A 16,786-nucleotide genomic window follows, 5' to 3' on the forward strand; every position below is an offset into this window, starting at 1 on the left:
TACTTCAGTACTTGCAGAGCTTCTGTATGTAGGGCTAGTGACGTGAGCCCCCTTGATGGTTCATGTATGCCAGGGGTAGTCAAACTGTGGCCCTCCAGATGTCCATGGACTACATGGGAATTGTAGTCCATGGACATCTGGAGGGCTGCAGTTTGACTACCCCTGACGTATGCTATGGCTACTATGTTATCTGTTCTTACTAAAACAGAATAGGCTTGAACCCATGGCATGAAGATGGCTCTCACCTCCGAAAGATTGCTTGGCAGCCTCCTGAGCCAGCCTGCCTGTGCTCCCCAGTCTGAAAGGCTGGCATTGGTTCAGCAGGCAACATTTGCTAGTTTTGAGGTTGGAGAGGTTTGCCCACCACTGAAGACTTGATTTTACCCTGGAAGGAACAACCACTTTCTTGTCTTTTTTGCTGCTGCTGCTGCTGCACTGATGCGAGTGTAAGAAGCTCTGAAGCTGGCTGGAATGGAGTCTTGCCCACTGAATGGTTTCCAGACACGAGATCAAGTGTCCCATGAGGATGGTTAGCGACATCAGGGGGAGAGGTACTGCTCTGAATTGCTTGCAGGGCAGAAGTCCTTATTTTCCCCTCGCGCTGAGGGAGCTGGAGGTGCCACTGATGAAACAGAGGGTATTGGGGGACATTTCTGAATGGCTGTCCATCCTCCAATGTCCAGGGCATGGCTGACATGGCTCTCTTATACAGGGCTGCTTTCAGTCTAGCCTTCTCACATCCCTTGTTTCGGGAATCATCTTCCTACAGGTAAGGCATGCACCTGTAACATGGCCTTCTCAAAGGCATGAGAGGCAGGAGGTATGCCATTTTGCTGGTGGAGAAGATCAAATGACCTCAGTGGCTCACTGAGGGAAAAATGCAACAGAATGTAGAATGTCCTCTCTCACTGGCAGCAAACAGAGAACTGAGGAAGGAGTGTTGACCCCTCAGACATCCTGTGACTTTTGGGTGGGGAAGTCTGCTTGAATTGAGCTTTTCTGTAAGCTTTTTTTTTTTTAACAGAAAAGCTTGTAGTATAACTGAAGAGCCTACAAACTTGTATTCCATAAGTGTCTGACAGCAAGCTTTTTAAAGACACTTCTATTCAAGATTAAAGCAGATTTTTTGGGTAGGTTGCAGGGCCTTATCTTGATAGATCAGTTTAGAATAAGCAGGGAACAAGTGGAAATAGATTTGCTCTACTTTACAGGAGCTCATTTATTTGTTTATTTGTTTATCATCCACACAGGTTCCTAGAGCAAAGCACGACATTTATCTGAGAATAAGGTTATATGTTATATATTATTTGATGTTATATGTAAACTGCCCAGAGCTGTATAGAAGGACGGTATATAAATCTAAAATAAAATGAAATAAATGAAACAAGGTTCTACACAAACAAAGCATTCAGAACTCTATTTTACTGCTAACAATTTGTCATGGTCTTGACAGATAGGCAGCAAATGATTTCCTTGCATACCTAGGGAATTGCTGATTGGTACTGTGGGATGGTAGGTGAATTTCTTCCAGTCCAGGCTGGACTCTGGAAATTCCTGGTGGGACAGGGGATTACTTGGGCATGAAACTGGGGTCACTGTGGGCAGGCAGGTAGTTGTGAGTTCCTGCATTGTGCAGGGGGTTGGACAAGATCTGTCAGCCACATTTGATGTGGTCCACAATGGTTCTGTTCAGAAAAAATCTGAAAATATGTCAGCACTGTCACTTCCTGTGCTGTGGGTGAGTCTGGATGATGTCTCTTCTGGTGACATGTGACATGCCGTCCACACAGATAAGTATAGGCGGTTAATAGGTGGCCTTTGAGATGACAGGATGGTGTCTGAGACAGCTTCTGAGTAGTCTTTCCCTTTCAATTTCCAGGAGGTCAAGCACCACCAGTCTGGCTTGGGATGTACCACTGGATCCTGTTGCAGCAGGTCTCTGCAGATTGGCAGCCTGAATGTGGCCTCTGTCGCCAAGTTGACTGGGTTGGCATACCAAAGCAGCTTTGGCCAATCTGGCACCACTACAATCACCTCCGCTGCTGTTTCTACCTTCCTGAGTAGACTTGGAATGCTAGCCAGCAAGGGAAATGCATACAGGAGACCCCATGGCCAATCTGCTGTCAGGGCATCTGTTTGCTTTGGGATGAAAGTACCTCGTGCAGAACCTCGGTGTCTGATTGTTGTGTTCTGAGGTTGAGAATTGGGGGTCCAAATCTTCTCATTATCAGAAGGAATGTTTCCTTTTTTAGCTGCCCCTCTGTCCAGCACTGCCCCCAGCCCTGAAGGCTGTGTGTATCTGGATTATCTGCCTGACCCAGAAAGCCTTGCCCTGTATTAGGTTGGCACGTGTCATCCACCAGACCAGTGACTGTTTCACTGATGTGGGAACTGTGAGTGGCATGTCTATTTTCTTTGTGATTCTGTATTGGAAAGGTCTGATGTCAAAGTGTCCCCACTGTACTGCATCCATATTGGACACCAGTAATCTTTGGAGGCCGGCTAGTTGCATTCACCTTGTGTGTTTGCCCTTTATTACTGAAACACCAGGTGTTTTGTCTTTTCTACCCTTTTGGGTGTCATGAATAGTTTGTTCTGGATCGTGTCTATAATGACCCCTAGGTGTTCTGTTTGCTCTCTGGGAACCAGTGAGCGTTTTGCAAAGTTCACTAAAAACCCAAAGTGCTGAAGGTGTTGAATTGCCTTTTGTGTGTGCCATTCCGCCAGCTCCCTGGAAAGGGCCCTCATGAGCAGATTGTCGAGGAATCGATAGACTCTTACCCCCTACATTCAAGGCCCGCTAATGCATTTACCAACACCTTGGTAGACACTTGGTGATGAGGAAAGGCCAAACAGAAGGGCTTTGAATTGGTAGTGCTATCCCTGGACACAAAATCTCAGGAACCTTCTGTGTAACAGGTCTATGGGAATGTGGAGGTATGCCTCGAGGTCCAAGGAGGTCATGAACTCTCCTGGTTCTAGGGACTTTAGCTATGGACTTTAGCCTTTCCATCCAGAAGTGCCTTAATTTTATGAATTTATTCACAAATTTGAGGTCTAGGATTGCCCCCATTTTTGGGGGGACTGTAAAGAAAACTGAGTATATTCCCTCTCCTTAGGAGTATGAGTCGGCTATGGCCTGAATCTCTAAGAGGCACTCTATTGCCAGTTTGGTTCTCAGCCACTTGGTCAGATCCTTGGGACTTGCAAGAATCAATCTGGTGGAATTCTTGCAAACTCTACTTTATAACCTGAACGGACCATGTCCTGAGCCCATGCATCTATGTATGGGGACTTCCAGATCTGGGCAAAGGCTTGAAGCCATCCCTCCACCAGCAGTCTGACTCATGCCTTGGTTGGTTTTGTGGACTTGTCTGTAGGGTCGGAGCTGTTGAAAATCTAGAAAATTTGTAACCTCCCCTGCACCCCAAGGCACAAGAGGAACTCCATGACCCTCTTCTGTATTGTTGTTTGAACCTGGATAGTGTATGCTGCAAGTGAAAAGTGGAGCGTTCTCATCTGACCTGTCTAGGCATGGCCTTCTTATCCCGTGTTTCCACTAGGATGTTCTCTAAGTGGTTTCCAAATCACTTGTCACCCATGAAGAAGTAAGCTGTCACAATGATCATCGACTGGTAGTCCGCTGGCCACACCTTGTGCCAGAGGAGACGCCTGGACACAGTGGTAGAAGCAAGCACCCTGGCTGCAAAAACTATACCATCCAGTGTGGCACTTGCTAGAAAGGCAAGCCCCTTCCAGCACTCATGCCCTCTTGTCAGCCTCAGGAACCAGTTCTACCAGCTTTCGGCACCACTTCATGCAGGCTCTGTTCATGATGGAAGCAGCGGAGATTGCCTTGATGATCATGGCCACCACCTCGTGGGAGTGCCTTATGGCAGTCTCTGACTTCTTGTCCATTGTGTCACACAGGTGACCTTCTCCGTCTTCCAACACCAGGCCACCTGACTGCAGCACTGCAATGGCAGCATTGATGACTGGGATCCACAGGAAAAAGTCACCATACTTGGGTAAAGAGTAAAGTTTTTAAATAAAGGATGGGATCTGTTTACCAATGGCCTTTGCCGCTCTGTGTGTATTTTCTTTTCGAAAACCTGTGGCATGGGGAAGATATCCTGGAAGGATTTTGTCTTGGGAAAATACCCTCTCTTCCCTTTATGATTATAGTGTTTCATTTTTCCCTCTTGGGGCTCATCCTCTGGGACCCTCTCATTTAGGTCCAGTGCTTATAGGGCCTTAGCTAGCATATTGTGAAGGTAAAGGTAAAGGTAAAGGTATCCCCTGTGCAAGCACCGAGTCATGTCTGACCCTTGGGGTGACGCCCTCTAGCGTTTTCATGGCAGACTCAATACGGGGTGGTTTGCCAGTGCCTTCCCCAGTCATGACCGTTTACCCCCCAGCAAGCTGGGTACTCATTTTACCGACCTCGGAAGGATGGAAGGCTGAGTCAACCTTGAGCCGGCTGCTGGGATTGAACTCCCAGCCTTATGGGCAAAGCTTTCAGACGGCTGCCTTACCACTCTGCGCCACAAGAGGCTCTCCTCATTGTGAAGGTACTCCCCCTTTAAAAAAACGCTCTGATTTTTCTGGGGCATGGTTAGTTTCTACCTCCTCTTCGTCTGAGAGAAGTGCCATGTCTGGTAGACCTTGTAGAATCTATATCTTCATCCAAAGAGAATCTATATCTTCATCCAAAGAGATGCATCAATTTGGGCTAACCCTGGATCTTTTCCTGGATCCTTATAGATCCTTAGGGGTCTGATGTCTGCTGGAACGGGCTCTAGACTCCTTCTCCTCATGCATACCTGGCTCCTCCGACATTGCAGGCCTGAGCATCTTTAAAAAGTTTGGGGGAAATGTTCCCAATTGCCTCTCTGCGCCCTCTGCCTCTGGATCACTGGGGAGGGGGGGGTCACTTTTTATTTTATTAGATTTTTATCTAATAAAATATTGTCCAAAATGGCCACCATAAACTGCCGTCATGAGGCAGGCCTTTCCTGGATCCTGGGGAAGCCGGGCTCTCAGCCAGAGACTTCTTGGTGGGTGGTGCATGCTCTGTGCGCCCGTTGCCCCTCCTGGACCCGGTGGCATCAACAGCCCCAAACAGCCCACTGTTGGCCACACCCACTGTTGTCTTGGGGGGGGGAAGGAAAGGGGTCGGGGTGGCATTGGAGGAGAAGCCCGTAATCAGTTGCTCTGGTTGCCTTTGTACTTCAAAATGGTGGCCGCAACTATCCACAGCCTTAAAAGTGCCTAATTCAGTGAGCCTACTCCACTGGTGGCTGTGCTCTGCCGGGCCTAGAAAAGGCTTTTTTAGGCGTTTTAAACTGCGCAGTGCTTCTCCAGCTGCTACCGGGTACAAAAATGGCAGGTGTAGCTAGCTGCAGCTTAACAAAACTTTTGTTGGGAACTTTTAAAATGTAACTCTAGCGACAACTATACTACTAACTTTAATTTTAACCACAATGAAACTAACAACAAAATGTTTTTTTACTAACTACTTCCTACGCAGAAATGTTTAGGCGTCTAGTCAGCATTGATCTCCCATGGGAGGCAGGAACAAGACTGAAGGGTGCCTCCCAACTAGGATTGGGTGCTTCGGCATCCAAAGCGGCTGTTCTCGCCCAAAGCAGCCAGCACCATGGCGTGGGCCGGGAGGGCCGGCGCACACATGCAGGTGCAGAGCTCTGCGCCTCTGTGTGTGTACCCACCCAAGCACCCAACCCTACTCCCAACACACAGGAAACAGGAAGTTTGAATTTGACCTGCCTCCGAAAATACATGGCGGGGAAACCCCCACAGAGGCATCCTCCTGCCTCACAGAGAGAACTGGTGGGTTTCAAAGACTGAAGAACATTTCAGGAGTTTCTCAACTGTAAAAAGATTGGGAAAGGCTGACAAAAATAGCTTTATTAAGAATTGAAACAACTTTGTAAAGATAGAGGAGAGAGAGATACTCCTGATAGCCTATGTTTCTTCATCTGAAGGCAAATAGAGAGGAAGTATGCACAAAGGAGCAGGAAATCTCCAGTTGGGCCAATCAGGAGGAAAGTATCTGACAAATCCCAGGAAGTTCGAGATCTAACAATGCCCTCTGTAGGATATTCAACAATTCTATACTGTCTATCCACATGGCCATTAATTTACCAGATAAACCGATCTTGTTATCCTTAGATGATCTATAAAGGTGGTTAAAACTTGGCCTCCATTAATATTCCCAGAGGCACAAAACTGAAGACTTCTAGGGCTACGCCAGTACATGCATTAAAATTAAAATCACCAACATAAATAAAAGATGCCCTGGGCTATCTAGGATAACAGCACGGTGATGGAGGCAGCCTGGGGCTCAAAAAAAGGTCTTGAGGGGTCAGACTCCAGGTGCCCATGACTCGATATGTAACATGAACAATTTGTAGGCAGCAAAGTGAAAGTTGGCAGGCAGAAACTTCAGGGCACTATGCTTCTGCTAGAGCGCTCTGGATCTCAGTGGCAATACTTCACATCACTTCCTACTATATGCCATAATGTTTTTAGTCTCACAAGATAGCTGATCAGTGGATATATTTACTACAACTCTGCTCACTACTTGGAAGATGATGTACTAAGACAAAGGTTATACAGTCTTGCAACGAAGGTTTAAGCATAAGGGGGGGGAAAGCATTACATCTGCAAAGAATCAAACAGAGCAAACAAATGACATTTTCCAAAACAGCGATCAAATGGATTTAAAATATTTATATGCCTGCCTTCCCCCCACCCAATAGGGAGCCAATACACAGGAGAGAGATCTACTAGGGCTTCAACTACAATTGCCAGCTCTGGGCTGGGAGATATCTGGCAATTTCGGGGGGGGGGGGGGGGGGAAATCTGAGCCTGAGGCAGGCATGGTTTGGGGAGGGGAAGGACTTCAATGGGGTATAATGCCATAGAATACACCTTCCAAAGCAGCAATTATCTCTGGGAGAAGTGATATCTATCACCTGGAAAGCAGCTGTAAAAGCAGGAGATCTCCATCTACCACCTGAAGGCTGGCAACCCTAGTTTCAACAAACATGAATTCTATTCTCCTAGACACCCTCCCCAAACTACAATAATCAGTTAGCCAGTATTAACATTTTGCTTCTTCCTGCAGGTTACAAGTGTATGTCAGTGAAATTCCATGCTACCACTGCTTTCTTTCTAGATTAAGATAAGATTATGTACTATATCAATTTATACCAGAGCTGCAGTGCTAAAAGTTACACTACAATGTAATATAGCCATCAGTGTTCCTAATTTCACTAACGTTCTAAACCGCCCTAAAGAGTCAGCCCCCCGTTCTTGTATAGTGGCACACCTAAAAAGTCTGTTGAGGCCTGTTCCTATGTTCAGGGGAAACAAAGAATGGTGAGAAGCAAGGCTAACCAGGTCCAATGAAATTCATTGCCTTGCTCCCCTCTCACAATGATTATTGTGACATCATACCACCGAATTTCAACCTGGCCCAGCAAGGATATCTGTTTAAAGGACAGTGATATCATCATCAAAAAGCATAAAACAAAAGATATGGCTCCTCACTTCCTCTCTTCTTTCCTACCTTGCTCACATCATATATATCTGAAAGCCAGAAACAGAAATGGACTTCCAGCAAGAAGTGCCCGGGGTCCCCTTGTGTTTTCAAGGAAAGGACATTTCTCTCCTGTGCATGGTCATTTTGTGCCAGGGGTGAGTGCTCTGGGCCTCCAAGTATGAAGCAGCAGGTAGAATTCTTCAGTGAGCCACACACACAGCATGCTCTTCTCTAGGAAGGACTTGTGCCATTAGGAAGCAACCAAATCTTTTCCAAGCTAGTGTCGATAATCTTTTCACAGCCCTAAACCCAGCAGTTTGTGTCGGTCTGCAGATGGCCTCAGCAATTTTTAAAAAATACTTACAACCTCCCTGGGCTTTTTCCATTCCTGACTTCTCCCAGCTGGAGATCTGCTGTTAGGAAATCCTTCCCTCCTCTGCATCCCTCTCCCTCCAGCAGGTCTGGCTGGAAAGATGACATCATCGCTACAGACATGCACCTGATTCTCAGGGAGCGGCCCCTCCTCCCACAAGCAGGTCATTGTGGCTGGGCTTTTTTTAAAGCGACAGCCAGAGACCGCCTTGCCAGCACGTTCCCAGCCCTGCAGAACAGACTCCCATCGTCATTCCATTTCTGCATTTTGCCTGCTCTGCTTCCCTCAGCCAGGATGCAAACGGCACCACCTCATTACAGCTGAAATGCAGGGCGTGCAATTCATATCTGCGACATGGCAAATGTCACACCGATACTACAGTTAGATCTCATGAGTCTGCCTCAAAAGTATAAAGACAGACAGAAGGAATTCTTACCTCTTGTATATCTTGAGTTGAAATTGAAATACGCTATAGCTTCAAACATCTCTTCCCTCTACTCCCCCCCTCCCCCCCTCCCCTCCAGCTACTACATCACGGTCCTTTTCACGACCCAATTCCTCTCCTACGATCAATGTAATATTTACTAAATATGCAGTCACAATCCAGTCAACTAGTATAACAAAGAGAGGCAAATTTCTTTTACTGTCGGTTATGGTCTATATTCTGGGAACTTTGCAGTCCACATAAAACACTCCCTTTAAGAAAGCACAACTCTTACTAACATTTTGATTTGTTTTAATTGTGATCTGTTAACTCTTGTATTTGATAATAAAATCAGAGTCCAGTGGCACCTTTAAGTTAACAAAGATTTATTCAAGGCGTGAGCATGCAAGAGGGCATGCACGCACTCTTCCTCACTCTGATTTTGTTGTGCTATTTCAGACCAACACGGCTACCCTCTTGAATCTATCCTCTTGTATTTGATGTTCCTCTGATGCATTATTTTTCTTTTGAATGTAGCAACACAATGTCCATACACAATAAAATTTCTTCTGTAGAAGCTCCATCAATGGAATGATAAAATACAGGGAGCATCTAGAGACGGAGAGAATTAAAAGAATTCTTGCAAGCATCTTCAAATACTTATGAAGAAGAATAGCTGGGTTTTATAACCGCTTTCCTCTGCCTGAAGGAGTCTCAAAGACCATTTCCGCACTGGGAACTTTGCTGCCCTGGCTCCTGTGTGGGAGCACAAATCCTGGGTGGACAAGGTGCACAGGGCCAAATGTTCCTCCATGTGGGAGCTGGAAGAGATCAGATCCGACTCCGGCCCAGCATGAAGTCTCTAGAGCGGAAATGGTCAAAGTGGCTTATAATTGCCTTCCCTTCATCTCCCCACAAGAGGCACCTTTTAAAATAAGTGGAGCTGAGCAAGTTATGAGAGAACTGTGACTGGCCCAAGGTCACCCAGCGGGCTTCATGCAGAGGAGTAGGGAACCAGCCCACCTCCAAATCAGAGTCTTAACCACTACACCATACTGGCTCTTATTTTATATATTCTTAATAAAGGTGATTTGTTTTCCTTGCCATTATCAACTTGGAATTAGTAACACAGACCAGCTACTAATACTGGGTTAAATCCAAGGCTTCGACCAGTGGAAAAGGGGATTTTTGCTGACTCTCCGATCCACTGCAGACTTCGTCTCCCACGCAATTCCTGAAGACTCCCTGGGGCTCGGGAGCTCAGATGTAGCTGGTGAAGGGATTCAAATTCAAATGGCAGAAGTAAAAAACACTTACTAGAAAATAACCAGAGCACCATTCACCAATTGTCCAAATTAAACTATACACTGCAGTGCTTAATATACAGCTACAAGAGTACAAGTTTGCTGCAGATTGTTGGATTCATTGAAAACAATTTGTTCTCTGGCACTTACTTATGTTCCTCAACATGTTTAAACAATGCTTTACCAGCAGATAAAGGTAAAGGTAAAGGTATCCCCTGTGCAAGCACCGGGTCATGTCTGACCCTTGGGGTGACGCCCTCCAGCATTTTCATGGCAGACTCAATACAGGGTGGTTTGCCAGTGCCTTCCCCAGTCATGACCGTTTACCCCCCAGCAAGCTGGGTACTCATTTTACCGACCTCAGAAGGATGGAAGGCTGAGTCAACCTTGAGCCGGCTGCTGGGATCGAACTCCCAGCCTCATGGGCAAAGTTTTCAGACGGCTGCCTTACCACTCTGCGCCACAAGAGGCTCTTTTACCAGCAGATAGGGGTCCCCAATTCAAAAGCAATAGTTAGCATGGGGTTTGTAACATACTCTAGTTTCAAATTTGGCTCTCCCACTATGCCCCTGGAGAGCACTGAACTCTGCTTACACCAATTTGTTGGCAATCCCTGGCCCTAAAGATGTTTGCCTGGCTTCAGCCAGGGCCGGTTGCCAGTTGAAATCCAGGCCTTGATTGAGCTGTCAAAGTTCCACAAGGCCTTCAAAATGGCACTTGCCCACCAGGCTCATGGTTGAGGCCATGGATGCCTGAAAGGTGTACGGTGGGAACACCCCGTGTAGGTCAAAAACAGGGTTGCGCTTGTTGTTCATCAAATAAGTTTCTATGCTGGCATACATAGGGACTGCGTTGTTGCAGGCCTATCATGGAGAAGAGGTGGCAAGTTTTTTTCCAGAGATTTCACTCCCAGTTGTAGTCCTGTACAGGAGGAGCACAGTAACTTTCCCACCAAAAGTCATGTAGGAAAGGTTAGTGCTCTCCTCCCTCCGTTCTCTTGCCCTGCTCCCATGAGACTCGACACGCTGATGAGCCCACAGTGGGGACAGGAGGGACGGATGTGTAAGCACAGAGGCTTATTCAGGAGAGACAAGTAAGTGCAGCCCTGTTTTCATTCTCATGGCTTCTGTGCAGTCCCACATGGGAGAACAACAAGATCACTTACATAGTCAGCAGATTCAAGTGGCTAGCCGTGTTGGTCTGAAGCAGCACAATACAAACTCAAAGTCCAGTCCAGTCTGAGGAAGAGTGCTTGCCCTCGAATAAATCTTTGAAGGGGCCCACTGGACTCTGATTTTGTTTTATAGTCAGCAGAATAACATCCATAACACCACTTTTCCCACAGCAGCACCTGTTCTGGAATCGACATCCATCGAATAGTGATGGATGAATGTTGATGGCACCAACCACGTCGCTGCTCTGCAGATGTCGAGAGGCGGGAGACCAGCCGAGAAAGCGCCTGAGGCAGTTTGAGACCCAGTGGAGGGCGCCCTAATTTCCAGCGGACATTCAACCACAGATTTGGAATGCGCAAGATGGATTGCAGATACGATTCACCAAGAGTGTCTGAGCTGATGCTTTTTTCCCTTTTTGTGAACCATGAAAACTAATAAAAAGGTTTCGATCCACCTTGAAAGGTTTCACTCGGTCCGTGTAAAAAAGCAGAGCCCTTCTAAAGTCAAGGGTGTGTTGGGACTGCTCAGGACCCAAAGAGGCATTCAGGGGGAAACAGATAAAGATATGTACTGGTTATGGTGGAACTTTAAAACCACTTTAAACAAGAAAGGCTGAAGGGTAACTCTGTCTAAGTGGAAGTGGGTAGACGGGTTCACAGGATAATGCTGTCAATTCCCCAACTCTCCTAGCTGATGTCAAGGCAACAGGAAACAAAGTTTTGTCAGAAAGAGATGCTATGTTGTAGCTAATGGTTCCAACTGGTCACGCATTAATCAGGCGAGAACAAGAGAGAGACTCCATTGAGGTTTTGGGGGCAGGGTTGGTGGGTACATATTAAACAAACCTTTCATAAACCTTTTTACTTCTTGAAGCAGACATTCCTGCCTGCAAGCAGTAGTTCATGCATGGAACTGGTTCATGCCTACCCTTATCCTTGACCCAGAAACTGCAATTGGCTCAGAATGCCTGGCCCCAAACAAGCACACCAATCCTCACCTGGTGGAATGAACTCCCTGAAGAGATCAGAGCACTGCCTGAACTCCCATAATTTCGCAGGGAGCAGTTTGAGAGCCAGTTTGGTGTAGTAGTTAGGAGTGCGGACTTCTAATCTGGCATGCCGGGTTCGATTCTGCACTCCCCCACATGCAGCCAGCTGGGCGACCTTGGGCTGGTCACAGCACTGATAAAACTGTTCTGACCGAGCAGGGATATCAGGGCTCTCTCAGCCTCACCCACCTCACAGGGTGTCTGTTGTGGGGAGAGGAAAGGGAAGGCGATTGGAAGCCGCTTTGAGCCTCCTTCGGGTAGAGAAAAGCGGCATATAAGAACCAACTCTTTATCTTCTTCCACCAGGCATTTGCATGAGACTGACCAAACCCAACAACATCCATGGATTCCCCCACTGACATCCATGCTCTGAACCAGTCTGGCCTTTCTGGGGGCCTAAGTTATCGTTCCCATTATATTGTTGTTAAGATTCAGAACCACTGTTGGATTATTGTTGATATTATTTTTGACTACATTATATGTTAGGTCGTTCCATGTATCCCCCTGCAAAAGGGAGCTCCTCTACGAGGCATTTGCCTGAGATTGACTACCCCTTAGACATCCCCTCCATGGCTTGAACCAGTCTGTCCTCTCTAGGGGTTTTAGCTGAGTTTCTATATCGTTGTTATTGGGATCACTCAAGTTGTATTGTTTAGAACCACTGTTAGATTGTTATTGTTGTATTTGACTATGTTGTATGTTGATTCGTTCCATGTATTCCCCTGTGATGTTGTATGTAAACCACCCTGAGCTATATGGAAGGGCGGTATAGAAATCAAATAAATTAATTAAATTAATAAATTATTTTAATCACATTTTCAAAATTTTTTTTTACAGTGCCATGAAAGTTTTATGAATGTTCAGAACTTGTCCTCATAAGAAAATCCTATTCTTTTTCTTTCAAATGTTGTCCAAGGGACAGAGTCTTCAGTGAAACCTCCTGTGTCTACTGCAGAAACTCAAAATTATTTTCCAGTAATAATAGCAGCACAAAGCTTTGTCTTAACAATTAATCTAAAGCTCTTAACAGTATCACACTAGATTTCATCCGTGGCCATGCATTCACAAGAGCCATATCGTCGTAATTCCTATTAACAATCAGAACAGGCTTCCAAATAAATCAACAACAAGAACAGCCTGCCCACTTCTACATATTTACATTAAGTTATTTGAAAGACATACAAGGGGATAGTATGAAAAAGCTAACGGCTCCATTTTAGTGTTGTACACATGATCCCATTAGGCTGATGCAGTAACAATGAACGACTCCTGTTTTCTGCCACCTTAGAATGAGCCTATTTCCTACCAATTTTAAAGAGCTTCCGGGCTTGGTCACCTGGAAGCAATGCTTATTTCTTCCTAGCAACCAGATGAATGAACATTTTTAAGCCTGAGGTGCTTAACCTCCAATTATATGGGCTGGGTCACATTTGTGCCAATGAAAACTAGTGACATTTTTAGGTCAGTCTTTGTCATTTACTATGCCAGGAGATAGTTGTACACTGGAGCATTGAAATAAATAAGTAACCTACATGATCTTCCCTACAGAGCAGTAGACTAAATTGTCATTTTTTGCACCATTTTGGGATCACTATTCCTAGAAGCTTGTACATACCAACCAAGTTCCTAGCAGGAGTAAGAGAGGCAAAGATTTTCAAGACACGTCCCCCTCCCCAGCCGCCTTTTATGGTAAACTTCTGCCCTGTTCTTTCCACATGTCAAATGCAGTAATGAAATTATCTGGCGTGCTCATGAGGAAGGGTTCTGTATCACATAGCAAATTCTAACCCTTCTGGCAAATGAACTCATTAAAAGTAAAACAAATAGGAAGGGGTGAGACTCCTCCTCCCACAGTCTTTAGTCCAGGGGTAGTCAAACTGCGGCCCTCCAGATGTCCATGGACTACAATTCCCAGGAGCCCTTGCCAGCATTCGCCAGCGAATGCTGGCAAGGGCTCCTGGGAATTGTAGTCCATGGACATCTGGAGGGCCGCAGTTTGACTACCCCTGCTTTAGTCAATGGATCTACTTGTAGGAGATAGAGCCTGCTGTATCACAGATCAGAAGCAATTTCAGCTAGTCTTCTCTACAAGCCAGACTGCCTTCCTTCCTCAAGAACAGCCTGCCAGAAACAAACACCTTAAAAAGCAGTGCAGAAAGAATTTGCTTTCCCAAAAGCAAACCAGAAAAGGAGCATTAGTCAGGGACTGAACATAAAATCTGGACATACCCAAAGAAAAAAGTTTGTTTGTTTTTATGCCCAATTTTTCACTAACTGAGGGAGCATGTCGAGGAATGGGGAATCAATCTGGCTCACCAGATTAGAAGCTGTTGTTCTTAACCACTACACCAAGCTGGCAGAAACACGAAGGAATACAGTATGTGTGCCACAATGTCTCCTTCGTGGTAGAACCTGTGGGTGCTGTTAGAGCAGACACATCCTCAGACACCGCTGAATCCACCTACACCAAGGCTGTTTTCATTCTAAAGCTATTCTATAAAAGGATGATTTACTGTCTAACAGTTTATTCAGCAGCTCCGAAGGTACTGTACAAAATGTTTTGATACTTGATACTTGTAAATCAATTCTTCACACACTTGTCATTTCATGTCCTTCCAATGGCTGCACCTTGATCCTACCTGTTATGCACGATTTTCATGTGATTTTATGTACATCCTGGATTTCCCTACCCAGTTAGCCTTGTTATAAAAGATTATCTCTCCCATTTGCCTCTTATCACCCACAACTACTTAAAAGTGTCCTGTTGCATTAAGGCCACTACCCAAAACCTTTTCTAATGCATCTCTGGGATGTCTCAAAAAGTATCCTCACCTAACAGCTCCACACAAAGTTCTCAAGGAATGCATTCTCCATCAATCTGCAGAGAACTCTGGAACATGTTTTAGAGGATATGCTCAGCTCATTCAAAGTGCTGGCCAAGCTTGTCATTCTGTACAATTCTGGTATTCTGTACAAACAGAGTGCATCCAGGAGTCTTCTAAATCTGCAGAGAGCAGTTGGTAGGGGTGGGTACTCTTTCTTCCAGGGAAGCATGGCTGCCATTCCTGATAAAATCTGAGTCCTAAGGCCCCTTTAACATCAACGATGTTTTATTCAAGGCATGAGCTTTTAAGCGTATGCACACTTCCTCAGACAATGGAACACAAAAACTCAAACCTTGAATAAATCTTTGTTAGTCTTAAAGGTGCCACCGGACTCAAATTTTATTTTGCTACTTCAGACCAACACAGCTCTCCACCTGAATCTGCCATTCCTGATGTGGGAATGAGCCAACAGCTTCAAAACATCTCAACGTAAATTTATTGTAGCCTCATCCATACCTTCTATGTAGGTTAGTGATCTTTATCACTACTCCAATCCACACCATTCATTATTTGATACTTTCATATACACATGGTCTATCACAGCATCCATTTCATTTGCGCTCATCCAGTGGCCTTAGTAAAAACATATACACAGCAGAAAGATAAACATAAAGTCAGGGTATTCAATAAAACCCTATACATGCACAACATTTAAAAGTATAACAGCACCTTACTTCGGAATTGATGTACAACTGCTTGAGAGTGGTCCCTCTTAAAATCATCAGGGTTTTACATCCAGAAAAGAGCAACTAGGATTGTATCTGTGGAGAGCTTGATGAGCTTTTATTCTAAAACGTCCTCCACCCCAACCCCGAATCTTGTTGGTCTCTTGAGGTCCCATTGGGACTAGGCCAACATGGCTAATCCATGGGTCATGATTGGCCTGCGTCTTTAAAGGCCACCTGGCAAGCAGAAGACAGGAAATGAAAAACCCGATATACTTATTATGGATTGGGGCAGGGGTAGTCAAACTGTGGCCCTCCAGATGTCCATGGACTACAATTCCCATGAGCCCCTGCCAGCGAATGCTGGCAGGGGCTCATGGGAATTGTAGTCCATGGACATCTGGAGGGCCGCAGTTTGACTACCCCTGGATTAGGGTTTTGTGGACTGCAGCTCACCTTTTTGAGAAGAAACACCTGCCTCGCGCCCACCCTATTCTGCCTGCAGGCCGGAGCCCCAGCGGAGCCCCCCGCCCAGCCCCACCGCTTCGGGGGGGGGGGGAGGGCGGAGAGGCCCGGATGCAAACCTCCCCGCAGGCCCCTTCACGGGAGGGGGGTCGCGAGGGGGACAAAGGGCGGCCCGACCCATCACCACGGGGCGAGTCTCCCTCTCTTCTCCCCCCCCCATCGTCAATTTCTCCCGCTCCTCCCGCCGGGAGAACCGGCGACCTACTTACCGGCCGCCGCCAGGGCGCATCCTGGAGGGCCCCGCCTCCTTCGCCGCCGCCGCCGCCGCCGCCGCGCTACTATGGCTACGGGGCGCCAAGGCAACGGGCTCTCGCGAGACGGGATCTCGCGCGAGGGGCGAGGGAGTCTCGCGGGGAGGGGGAGGGGGAAGCGCTGGCGAGCGGCGGCCCGCGCCGAAGTGGCCCCCTCGGGCCTGCGCACTGTGGGCGGGGCACCCGGGGAGGGGAGGGGGAGAGGAGCGGAGTCCTGCCGCGCGGCCTGGGAGCCCCGCCCTCCTCGGACGGCCGGAGGGGGTTCGGTGGGACTCCGCGGCTCTTCCACGCTTCCCTCCCGTGAATCGTCCTTTGTCCCGCCGCCCCCCCCGGACAGTGGCGGAGTCAGAAGCCCCCCCCCCCCGCACCACTCCATGCCCAGGGGATGCCCCGCCCCAAGGAAACCGGCTGGAGGAAACGGCTCCCCCCCCCAGACCCCCAAAGGGCCCCCAGGCCCCTGAGCAAGGCAACGACTCCCCCCCCCCCCGGCGTCTATGCTTTCCTCATGTGCTCTGTGAATGGGTTTACTCCGCGGCCAACTTCCTCCTTAGGCAGCCTATTCCACTGCT

General features: G+C 47.1%; 1 protein-coding gene across 9 annotated transcripts in view; it reads right to left on the minus strand.

The window, feature by feature from the left end:
- The window catches only part of USP54 (ubiquitin specific peptidase 54), a 116,274-nt gene extending 99,946 nt beyond the window's left edge, over positions 1 to 16,328 (minus strand). For 3 of the 9 annotated variants that reach the window (XM_077346054.1, XM_077346062.1, XM_077346064.1), the window contains exon 1: positions 16,176 to 16,328. The gene's annotated coding sequence lies outside the window, so the exon portion shown is untranslated. Of the gene's footprint in view, positions 1 to 7,931; positions 8,236 to 8,376; positions 8,396 to 15,232; positions 15,350 to 16,175 lie in introns of those variants that run through there. The other 6 variants (XM_077346057.1, XM_077346056.1, XM_077346059.1 and 3 more) reach the window with 4 other exon arrangements.
- Between the last annotated feature and the right edge of the window lie 458 nt (positions 16,329 to 16,786).

This window comes from Paroedura picta, chromosome 7 (assembly GCF_049243985.1).
Source record: "Paroedura picta isolate Pp20150507F chromosome 7, Ppicta_v3.0, whole genome shotgun sequence".
NCBI classification, from domain to species: Eukaryota; Metazoa; Chordata; class Lepidosauria; order Squamata; family Gekkonidae; genus Paroedura; species Paroedura picta.